A 12509-nucleotide genomic window follows, 5' to 3' on the forward strand; every position below is an offset into this window, starting at 1 on the left:
TTAAGAAAAGTTTAATATATTTAATATATTAAAAAATACCTCACACCAGTCAGAATGGCCATCACCAAAAAGTGTACAAATAATAAATGCTGGAGAAGGTGTGAAGAAAAGGGAACCCTCCTACACTGTTGGTGGGAATGTAAATTGGTGCAGCTACTATGGAAAACAGTATGGAGGTTCCTTAAACCAAAAATAGAGTTACCATATGATCCTACAATCCCACTCCTGGGCATATATCCAGAAAAGACAAAAACTCTAATTTGAAAAGATACATGCACCCCAATGTTCATAGTAGCACTATGTACAATAGCCAAGACATGGAAGCAACCTAAATGTCCATCGACAGATGAATGGATAAAGAAGATGTGTACACACACACACACACACACACACAGAGGAATGTTACTAAACCATAAAGAAGAATGCCATTTGCAGCAACATGGATTGACCTAGAGATTATCATACTAAGTGAAGTAAGCCAGACAGAGATAAATACCACATGATATCGCTTATACATGGAAACTTAGAAAGAAAAAAAAAAAGATACAGATGAACTTATTTACAAAACAGAAAGAGATTCCCAGACATAGAAAATAAACTTACTGCTATCAAAGGGGAAGGAGGGGAGGGGAGAGAGGGATAAATTAGGAGGTTGGGATTAACATGTCCACACTACTATATATAAAATAGACAAACAACAAGGACCTACTGTATAGCACAGGGAACTATACTCAATATTTTGCAATAAGCTATAAGGGAAAAGAATCTGAAAAGGAACATGTATATGTATGTATGTATAACTGAATCACTGTTCTGTACACCTGAAACTAACACGACATTGTAAATCAACTATACTTCAATTAAATAATTTTAAAAATGTTTAAAGATCTACATAGGGACTTCCCTGGTGGTCTAGTGGTAAAGAATCCGCCTTCCAATTCAGGGGACACAGGTTCAATCCCTGGTCGGGGAGCTAAGATCCCACATGCCGCGGGGCATCGAAGCCCTGGGGCCACAACTACTGAGCTCTTGAGCCTCAACGAGAGAGCCCATGTGCCACAAACTACAGAGCCCACGCTCCCTGGAGCCCACACGCCACAACTAGAGAGAAAACCCGCATGCCACAACTAGAGAGAAGGCTGCGTGCCTCAACAAAGACCCAACGCAGCCAAAAAAATAAATAAAATATTTTTTTTAATTTAAAAAATAAAAAAGATCTACTTAGTAACTTTCAAATATACAATACAGCATTATTAACTATAGTCACCAGACTGTACATGACACCCCAGAACTTATTTATAACTGGAAGTCTGTACCTTTGACCATCTTCACTCAATTTAACCACCCAAGAAACAGTTCTTCAAAGGGCTCACGCAGACTCATCTGGCTACCCCCTGGGGTCCAGGAGAGAGTCCTCTGCCTGAAAAGTGCCAGTCTTTCTGTGAAAGACACCTACCTGCTCATCTTAAAGCTTTGGCCCGAGGGGCAAGATTCTACCTGAACACACATCTAGAAGCCTACTGAAACACCCTCCAAAGTCCACACAGGCTGGTGGGGCCATATCCACACTCTCCCCTCCACCTCACCCCAGGTCACTAATATCTCCCAGAAAGACCTTGTGCATACACCTAGTGCCCTGGTTTTTGTGACACCCACTGATCACGTGGCTCTAGTGGCCAGTGGGTCCTGTAGGACTGTAGCAAATGGACAAACAGTTCTTAACTGGCTAACCACCCCAGGGCACAGCACAGAGACAGCACACCGAAATGCACCCCCAGACTTTCTGTGAAAGAGGCCTATTAGCTTATCTTCATAGCTGTGGCCTGAGAAGCAGACTCCTAACTAAACACATCTCAGGGCTGATTATAATCCTCTCCAGAGATCACGGAGGCCAGTGGGTGTCATCCTCACACTCTCCCTCTGTCCTGCCCTACATCACCAGCATCTCCAGGAAAAGAGCTTGTGTATACATGTGGTGCCCCAACTTTTGTGGCTGTGCTACATCCCTTGATAGCCTGAGTCCGGTGGCCGGCAAGGCCTGTGTTCATGGGGCTTGTGTTCTTGTGTTAATGGGACAGCTGCAAACAAAGAAACTTCTTAACTAGCTATTACCTCAGGGCTCAGTGCAAAGAGAACAGACAGAAATGCCCATCTGGGGGCTCCCCTGGTGGTGCAGTGGTTGAGAGTCCGCCTGCCGATGCAGGGGACACAGGTTCGTGCCCCGGTCCGGGAAGATCCCACATGCCGCAGAGCGGCTAGGCCCGTGAGCCATGGCCGCTGAGCCTGCGCGTCCGGAGCCTGTGCTCCGCAATGGGGGAGGCCACAACTGTGAGAGGCCCGTGTACCGCAAAAATAAATAAATAAATAAATAAATGCCCATCTGCCCCCTGAAAGAGCTATATTTGCACATTTGAAAAGCTGCTGCCTGAGGGCCTAGCTTCCAATCAGCCTGCACCTAGGTGCTGACTGAGATCCACCCCTTTTGGGACACCAGCAGGTCTTTGCACACCCTCAACTACCAGAAGCCACTAAGAATAAAGCAGGCTGCTTGAACAATCACAAAGATTTGAGACAACCAAGAGCTAGAGCAGGGTGGAACAATAAGGTTCACCTCCTACACAAGGCTGCTCCTTCAAGACTGGGAGAGGTGACTGTTTCAGCTAATGCATAGAAAAATAACACAGACTGTCAAGGAAAATGAATAAACAAAAGGAATATGTTCCAAACAAAAGAACAAGATAAAACCCTTAATGAAACAGAGATAAGTGAAAGTTTACCTAGTAAAGAATTCAAAGTTACAATCAAAGATGCTCACCAAATATATATGCACCCAACATAGTATTTGCCTTATGTATTGAGGTGCTCCTAACAGCCATAAACGGGGAAATTGACAGGAACACAATGATAGTGGGGCACTTTAACAACCTGCTTTCACCAATGGACACATCAGACAGAAAAATCAATAAGGAAATACAGGTCTTAAATGACACATTAAGCTAGATGGACTTAATTGATATTTATACAGCATACATTCCAAAAGCAGAATACATATTCTTCTCAAGTGGACATGGAACATTCTCCAGGATAGATCAAATATTGGGTCACAAATCAAGCCTCAGTAAATTTAAGAAAACTGAAATCATATCAAGGATCTTTTCAGACCAAAACACTATGAGATTAGAAATAAATTACAGGAAAAAAAATGTAAAATACACCAACACGTGGAGACTAAAACAATATATTACTAAACAACCAATGGATCACCGAAGAAATCAAAGAGAAAATCAAAAAAATACCTAAAGACAAATGAAAATGAAACATGGGACAAAAATCTATGGGACACAGCAAAAGCAGTTCTAGTAGGGAAGTTTATAGCAATACAATATTATCTCAGGAAACAAGAAAACTCTCAAATAAACAACCTAACCTTATACCTAAAGCAACTAGAGAAAGAAGAACAAACAAAACCCAAAGTTAGTAGAAGGAAAGAAATCATAAAGATCAGAGTGGAAATAAATGAAATAGAGATGAAGAAAACAATAGAAAAGATAAATGAAACTAAAAGCTGGTTCTTTGAAAAGATAAACAAAATTCATAAACCTTTATCCAGGCTCATCAAGAAAAAAGGGAGAGAGCTCAAATCAGTAAAGTCAGAAATGAAAAAGGAGAAGTTACAACTGACACCACAGAAATAAAAAGGATCATAAGAGACTACTACAAGCAACCCTGGACAAATTCTTAGAAACGTACAACCTTCCAAGACTGAACCAGGAAGAAATAGAAAACATGAAAAGACCTATCACAAGACTGAAATTGAAACTGTGATTTAAAAACTTCCAACAGGGACTTCCCTGGTGGTGCAGTGGTTAGGAATCCACCGGCCAATTCAGGGTACACGGGTTCAAGCCCTGGTCCAGGAAGATCCCACACGCTGCGAAGCAACTAAGCCCGTGTGCCACAAATACTGAGCCTGCACTCTAGAGCCTATGAGCCACAACTACCGAGCCTGCATGCCACAATTACTGAAGCCTGCACACCTAGAGCCCATGCTCGGCAACAAGAGAAGCCACCACAATGAGAAGCCCACGCACCGCAACCAAGAGTAGCCCCCACTCAATGCAATTAGAGAAAGCCTGCAGGCAGCAATGAAGACCCAACACAGCCAAAAATAAATAAATAAATAAAACTGATTCTTTAAAAAAAATTGGAAAATTTTTTTAAAAATAAAAACTTCCAAAAAACAAGAGTCCAGGACCAGATGGCTTCACAGGAGATTTCTATCAAACATTTAGAGAAGAGCTAACACATATCCTTCTGAAACTCTTCTAAAAAACTGCAGAGAGGGGCTTCCCTAGTGGCACAGTGGTTAAGAATCCACCTGCCAATGCAGGAAACACGTGTTTGAGCCCTGGTCCGGGAAGATCCCACATGCCGCGGAGCAACTAAGCCTGTGCACCACAACTACCAAGCCTGCACTCTAGAGCCCATGCTCTGCAACAAGAGAAGCCACCACAGTAAGAAGCCTGTGCACTGCAACAAAGAGTAGCCCGTGCTCACCACAACTAGAGAAAGCCTGCACGCAGCAATGAAGACCCAATGCAGCCAAAAATAAATAAATAAATAAATAAATTTTTTAAAAAAAACTGCAGAGGAAGGAACACTCCCAAACTCATTCTATGAGGCCACTATCACCCTGATACCAAAAGCAGCAAAGATACCACAAAAAAAGAAAATTACAGGCCAATATCACTGAGGAACATAGTTGCAAAACTCCTCAAAAAATACTAGCAAACCAAATCCAACAATACATTAAAAGGACCATACACTATGATCAAGTGAGATTTACCTCAGGGATGCAAGGATTTTTCAATATCTGGAAACCAATCAATGTGATACACCACATTAGCAAACTGAAGAATAAAAACCATATGATCATCTCAATAGATGCAGGAAAAGCTTTTGACAAAGTTCAACACCCATTTTTGATAAAAACTCTCCAGAAAGTGGGCATAGAGGGAACATACCTCAACATAATAAAGGCCATATATGACAAACCCACAGCCAACATCATTCTCAATGGTGAAAAGCTGAAAGTATTTCCTCTAAAGATCAGGAACAAGACAAGAGTGTCCACTCTCACCATGTTTTTTTTTGTGTGTGGCTGCATTGGGTCTTTGTTGCTGCACGCAGACTTTCTCCAGTTGTGGCAAGCGGGCGCTACTCTTCATTGTGGTGTGCAGGCTCCTCATTGTGGTGGTTTCTCTTGTTGCAGAGCACAGGCTCTAGTCATGCGGGCTTCAGTAGTTGTGGTGCAGGCTCAGTAGTTGTGGCTCACGGGCGCTAGAGCATAGGTTCAGTAGTTGTGGTGCATGGGCTTAGCTGCTCCACGGCATGTGGAATCTTCCCGGACCAGGGCTCAAACCGGTGTCCCCTGTATTGGCAGGTGGATTCTTAACCACTGCGCCACCAGGGAAGTCCCATCACCTCTTTCATTCAACATAGTTTTGGAAATCCTAGCCATGGTAATCAGAGAAGAAAAAGGAATCCAAACTGGAAAGGAAGAAGTAAAACTATCACCTTTTACAGATGATATGATACTATACATACAAAATCCTCAAGATGCTACCAGAAAACTACTAGAGCTCATTAATGAATTCAGTAAAGTTGCAAGATACAAAATTAATACACAGAAAATCTCTTGCATTCCTATACCCTAAAAATGAAAGATCAGAAAGAGAAATTAAGGAAACAATCCCATTTACCATTGCATCAAAGAGAATAAAATACCTAGGAATAAACTTACCTAAGGAAGCAAAAGACCTGGACTCAGAAAACTATAAGACACTGATGAAAGAAATTGAAGATGACACAAACAGATGGATAGATACACCATGTTCTTGGATCAGAATACTCAATATTGTGAAAATGACTATACTATCCAAAGCAATATATAGGTTCAATGCAATCCCTATCAAATTACCAATGGCATTTTTCACAGACTAGAGCAAAAAATTTTACCATTTATATGGGAACACAAAAGACCCTGAATAGCCAACCAATCTTGAAAAAGAAAAATGCAGCTGGAGTAATCAGACTCCCTGGCTTCACACTATATTACAAAGCTACAGTAATCAAAACAGTATTGTAGTGGCACTAAAACAGAAATATAGATCAATGGAACAGGATAGAAGGTCCAGAGATAAACTCACGCACCTATGGTCAACTGATCTATGACAAAGGAGGCAAGAATATACAGTGGAGAAAAGACAGTCTCTTCAATAAGTGGTGCTGGGAAAACTGGACAGCTACATGTGAAAGAATGAAATTAGAACACTCCCTAACACCATACACAAAAATAAACTCAAAAAAGGTTAAAGACTTAAATGTAAGACTGAATATTATAAAACTGTTAGAGGAAAACATAGGCAGAACACTCTCTGACATAAATAGCAGCAATATCTCTTTGGAGCCACCTCCTAGAGTAATGAAAATAAAAACAAAAATAAATAAATGGGACCTAATTAAGCTTAAAAGCTTTTGCACATCAAAGCAAACCATAAACAAAACAAAAAGTCAACCGACAGAATGGGAGACAATATTTGCAAACGATGCAACTGACAAGGGCTTGATTTTGAAAATATACAAACAACTCATGCAATTCAATATCAAAAAACCAAACAACTCAATCAAAAAATGGGTGGAAGATCTAAATAGACACTTCTCCAAATAAGACATACACATGGCCAAAAAGCATATGAAAATTGCTCAACATCTCTAATTATCAGAGAAATGTAAATCAAAACTACAATGAGGTTATTACCTCACACCGGTCAGAATGGCCATCATCAAAAAGTGTACAAACAGGGAGACCTTCAAGATGGTGGAGGAGTAAGACGTGGAGATCACCTTCCTCCCCACAAATACATCAGAAATACATCTACATGTGGAACAACTCCTACAGAACACCTACTGAATGCTGGCAGAAGACCTCAGACATCCCCAAACGCAGGAAACTCCCCCACGTACCTGGGTACGGCAAAAGAAAAAAGAAAAAACAGAGACAAAAAAATAGGGACAGGACCTGCACCGCTGGGAGGGAGCTGTGAAGGAGGAAAAGTTTCCACACACTAGGAAACCCCTTCACTGGCGGAGATGGGGGGTGGCGGTGGGGGAAGCTTCAGAGCCACAGAGGAGAGCACAGCAATAGGGGTGAAGAAGGCAAAGCAGAGAGATTCCTGCACAGAGGATCGGTGCCGACAAGCACTCACAAGCCTGAGGTCTGTCTGCTCACCTGCTGGGGCAGGTGGGGGCTGGGAGCTGAGGCTCAGGCTTGGGAGGTCAGAGCCCAGGGAGAGGACTGGGGTTGGCTGCGTGAACACAGCCTGAAGGGGGCTAGGGAACCACAGCTAGCCAGGAGGGAGTCCGGGAAAAAGTCTGGACCTGCCTAAGAGGCAAGACACCATCGTTTCAGGGTGCAGGAGGAGATTCAGAGCACTGCCTAAACAAGCTCCAGAGACAGGCGCAAGCAGCAGCTATCATCTCGGGCCCCAGAGACGGGCATGAAACACTAAGTCTGCTGCTGCAGCCCCCAAGAAGCCTGTATGCGAGCACAGGTCACTATCCACACCTCCCTTTCCAGGAGCCCGTGCAGCCCACCACTGCCAGGGTCCCGTGATCCAGGGACAACTTCCCCGGGAGAACACATGGCGCGCCTCAGGCTGGTGCAACATCATGCCGGCCTCTGCCGCTGCAGGCTCGCCCCACATTCTGTACCCCTCCCTCCCCCCTGCCTGAGTGAGCCAGAGCCCCCTAATCAGCTGCTCCTTTAACCCCATCCTGTCTGAGTAAAGAACAGATGCCCTCAGGCGACCTACACGCAGAGGTGGGGCCAATCCAAAGCTGAACACCAGGAGCTGTGTGAACAAAGAAGAGAAAGGGAAATCTCTCCCAGCAGCCTCAGGAGCAGCAGATTAAATCTCCACAATCAACTTGATGTACCCTGAATCTCTGAATCTCTGGAATACCTGAATAGAAAACAAATCATCCCAAAATTGAGGCAGTGGACTTTGGGAACAACTGTAGACTTGGGGTCTGCTCTCTGCATCTAATTTGTTTCTGGTCTTATGTTTATCTTAGTTTAGTATTTAGAGTTTATTATCATTGGTAGATTTATTAATTTGGTTGCTCTCTTCCTTTTTCTTTTTTTTAATGTATAGATATTTTTTTTTTCTTTTTTTTTTTGAGTATGTATGTGTATGCTTCTTTGTATGATTTTTGTCTGTATAGCATTGTTTTTACCATTTCCCCTAGGGTCCTGTCTGTCCGTTTTTTTTGTTTTCTGTATAGTTTTTAGTGCTTGCTATCATTGGCAGATTTCTTTTTTGTTTGGTTGCTCTCTTCTTTCTTTCTTTTTTATTACTTTTTAATCTTTTTATTTTTAATAATTTTTTTTATTTTAATAACTTTATTTTGTTTTTGTTTTTCTTTCTTTTTTCTTTTCTCCCTTTTCTTCTGAGCCGTGTGGCTGACAGGGTCTTGGTGCTCCGGCCGGGTGTCAGGCCTGTGCCTCTGAGGTGGGAGAGCCAAGTTCAGGACATTGGTCCAGCAGAGACCTCCTGGCTCCAGGTAATATCAAACAGTGAAAGCTCTCCAAGAGATCTCCATCTCAATGCTAAGACCCAGCTCCACTTAACAACCAGCAAGCTACATGCCGGGCACCTTATGCCAAACAACTAGGAAGTCAGGAACACAACCCCACCCATTAGCAGAGAGACTGCCTAAAATCATAATAAGGTTGCAGACACCCCAAAACACACCACCGGACATGGTCCTGCCCACCAGAAAGACAAGATCCAGCCTCATCCACCAGAACACAGGTACCAGTCCCCTCCACCTACACAACCCACTGAACCAACCTTAGCCACTGGGGGCAGACACCAAAAACAAAGGGAATTATGAACCTGCAGCCTGTGAAAAGGAGACCCCAAACACAGTAAGTTAAGCAAAATGAGAAGACAGAGAAACAACAGCAGATGAAGGAGCAAGGTAAAAACCCAGCAGACCAAACAAATGAAGAGGAAATAGGTAGTCTACCTGAAAAAGAATTCAGAATAATGATAGTAAAGAGGATACAAAATCTTGCAAATAGAATGGAGAAACTACAAGAAACGTTTAACAAGGACCTAGAAGAATTGAAGAGCAAACAAACAATGATGAAAAACACAATAAATGAAATTAAAAACTCTTTAGGAATCAATAGCAGAATAACTGAGGCAGAAGAACAGATAAGTGACCTGGAAGATAAAATAGTGGAAATAACTACTGCAGAGCAGAATGAAGAGAAAAGAATGAAAAGAATTGAGGACAGTCTCAGAGACCTCTGGGACAACATTAAAGATACCAACATTTGAATTATAGGGGTCCCAGAAGAAGAAGAGAAAAAGAAAGGGACTGAGAAAATATTTGAAGAGATTATAGTTGAAAACTTCCCTAACATGGGAAAGGAAATAGTCAATCAAGTCCAGGAAGTGCAGAGGGTCCCATACAGGAGAAATCCAAGGAAAAACACACCAAGACACATATTAATCAAACTATCAAAAATTAAATACAAAGAAAACATATTAAAAGCAGCAAGGGAAAAACAACAAATTACACACAAGGGAATCCCCATAAGGTTAACAGCTGATCTTTCAGCAGAAACTCTGCAAGCCAGAAGGGAGTGGCAGGACATATTTAAAGTGATGAAAGGGCAGAACCTACAACCAAGATTACTCTACCCAGCAAGGATCTCATTCAGATTTGACGGACAAATAAAAAGCTTTACGGACAAGCAAAAACTAAGAAAATTCACCACCACCAAAACAGCTTTACAAAAAATGCTAAAGTAAATCTCTGGGCAGGATACACAAGAGAAGGAAAAGACCTATGATAACAAACCCAAAAGAATAAAATGGTAATAGGGACATACATATCAATAATTACCTTAAATGTAAATGGATTAATTGCTCCAACCAAAAGATATAGACTGGCTGAATGGATACAAAAACAAGACCTATATATATGCTGTCTACAAGAGACCCACTTCAGACCTAGGGACACATACAGACTGAAAATTAGGGGATGGAAAAAGATATTCCACGCAAATGGAAATCAAAAGAAAGCTGGAGTACCAATTCTCATATCACACAAAAGAGACTTTAAAATAAAGACTATTACAAGAGACAAAGAAGGACAATACATAATAATCAAAGGTCAATCCAAGAAGATACAACAATTGTAAATATTTATGCACACAACATAGGAGCACCTCAATACATAAGGCAAATGCTAACAGCCATAAAAGGGGAAATCGACAGAAACACAATCAGAGTAGGGAACTTTAACACCCCACTATCAACAATGGACAGATCATCCAAAATGAAAATAAATAAGGAAACACAAGCTTTAAATGATACATTAAACAAGATGAACTTAATTGATATTTATAGGACATTCCATCCAAAAACAACAAAATACACTTTTTTCTCAAGTGCTCATGGAACATCCTCCAGGATAGATCATATCTTGGGTAACAAATAAAGCCTCGGTAAGTTTAAGAAAACTGAAATTGTATCAAGTATCTTTTCTGACCACAACAATATTAGCCTAGATATCAATTACGGAAAAAAATCTATAAGAAATACAAATACACGGAGGCTAAACAACACACTACTAAATAACCAAGAGATCACTGAAGAAATCAAAGAAGAAATAAAAAAATACCTAGAAACAAATGACAATGAAAACACAATGACCCAAAACCTATGGGATGCAGCAAGAGCAGTTCTAAGAGGGAAGTTTATAGCAATACAATCCTACCTCAGAAAACAAGAAACAGCTCAAATAAACAACCTAACCTTACACCTAAAGCAATTTGAGAAAAAAGAACAAAAAAACTCCAAAGTTAGCAGAAGGAAACAAATCATAAAGATCAGATCAGAAGTAAATGAAAAAGAAATGAAGGAAACAACAGCAAAGATCAATAAAACTAAAAGCTGGTTCTTTGAGAAGATAAACAAAATTGATAAACCATTATCCAGAATCATCAAGAAAAAAAGGGAGAAGACTGTAATCAATAGAATTAGAAATGAAAAAGGAGAAGTAACAACTGACACTGCAGAAATACAACGGATCATGACAGATTACTACAAGCAACTCTATGCCAATAAAATGGACAACCTGGAAGAAATGGACAAATTCTTAGAAAAGCACAACCTTCCGAGACTGAACCAGGAAGAAATAGAAAATATAAACAGACCAATCACAAGCACTGAAATTGAGACTGTGATTAAAAATCTTCCAACAGGGCTTCCCTGGTGGCGCAGTGGTTGAGAGTCCGCCTGCCGATGCGGGGGACACGGGTTCGTGCCCCGGTCCCGGAGGATCCCACGTGCCGCGGAGCGGCTGGGCCCGCGAGCCATGGCCGCGGAGCCTGTGTGTCCGGAGCCTGTGCTCTGCAACGGGAGAGGCCACAGCAGTGAGAGGCCCGCGTACAGCAAAAAAAAAAAAAAAAAAAAAAAAAATCTTCCAACAAACAAAAGCCCAGGACCACATAGCTTCACACGGGAATTCTATCAAACATTCTATCTTAGAGAAGACATAACACCTATCCTTCTCAAACTTTCAAAATATAGCAGAGGGAGGAACACTCCCAAACTCATTCTACGAGGCCACCATCACCCTGACACCAAAACCAGGCAAAGATGTCACAAAGAAAGAAAACTACAGGCCATTATCACTGATGAACATAGATGCAAAAATCCTCAACAAAATACTAGCAAACAGAATCCAACAGCACATTAAAAGGATCATACACCATGATCAAGTGGGGTTTATCCCAGGAATGCAAGGATTCTTCAATATATGCAAATCAATCAATGTGATACACCATATTAAATAATTGAAGGAGAAAAACCATATGATCATCTCAAAAGATGCAGAAAAAGCTTTTGACAAAATTCAACACCGATTTATGATAAAAACCCTCCAGAAAATAGGCACAGAGGAAACTTTCCTCAACATAAGAAAGGCCATATATGAGAAACCCACAGACAACATCGTTCTCAATGGTGAAATTCTGAAACCATTTCCACTAAGATCAGGAACAAGACAAGGGTGTCCACTCTCACCACTATGATTCAACATAGTTTTGGAAGTTTTAACCACAGAAATCAGAGAAGAAAAAGAAATAAAAGGAACCCAAATTGGAAAAGAAGTAGTAAAGCTGTCACTGTCTGCAGATGACATGATACTATATATAGAGAACCCAAAGATGCTACCAGAAAACTACTAGAGCTAATCAATGAATTTGGTAAAGTAGCAGGATACAAAATTAATGCACAGAAATCTCTTGCATTCCTATACACTAATGAGAAAAATCTGAAAGAGAAATTAAGGAAACACTCTCATTTACCATTGTGACAAAAAGAATAAAATACCTAGGAATAAACCTACCTAAGGAGACAAAAGAC

Source organism: Mesoplodon mirus (genome assembly GCF_964341445.2).
Source record: "Mesoplodon mirus genome assembly, chromosome: 10".
Taxonomy (NCBI): domain Eukaryota; kingdom Metazoa; phylum Chordata; class Mammalia; order Artiodactyla; family Ziphiidae; genus Mesoplodon; species Mesoplodon mirus.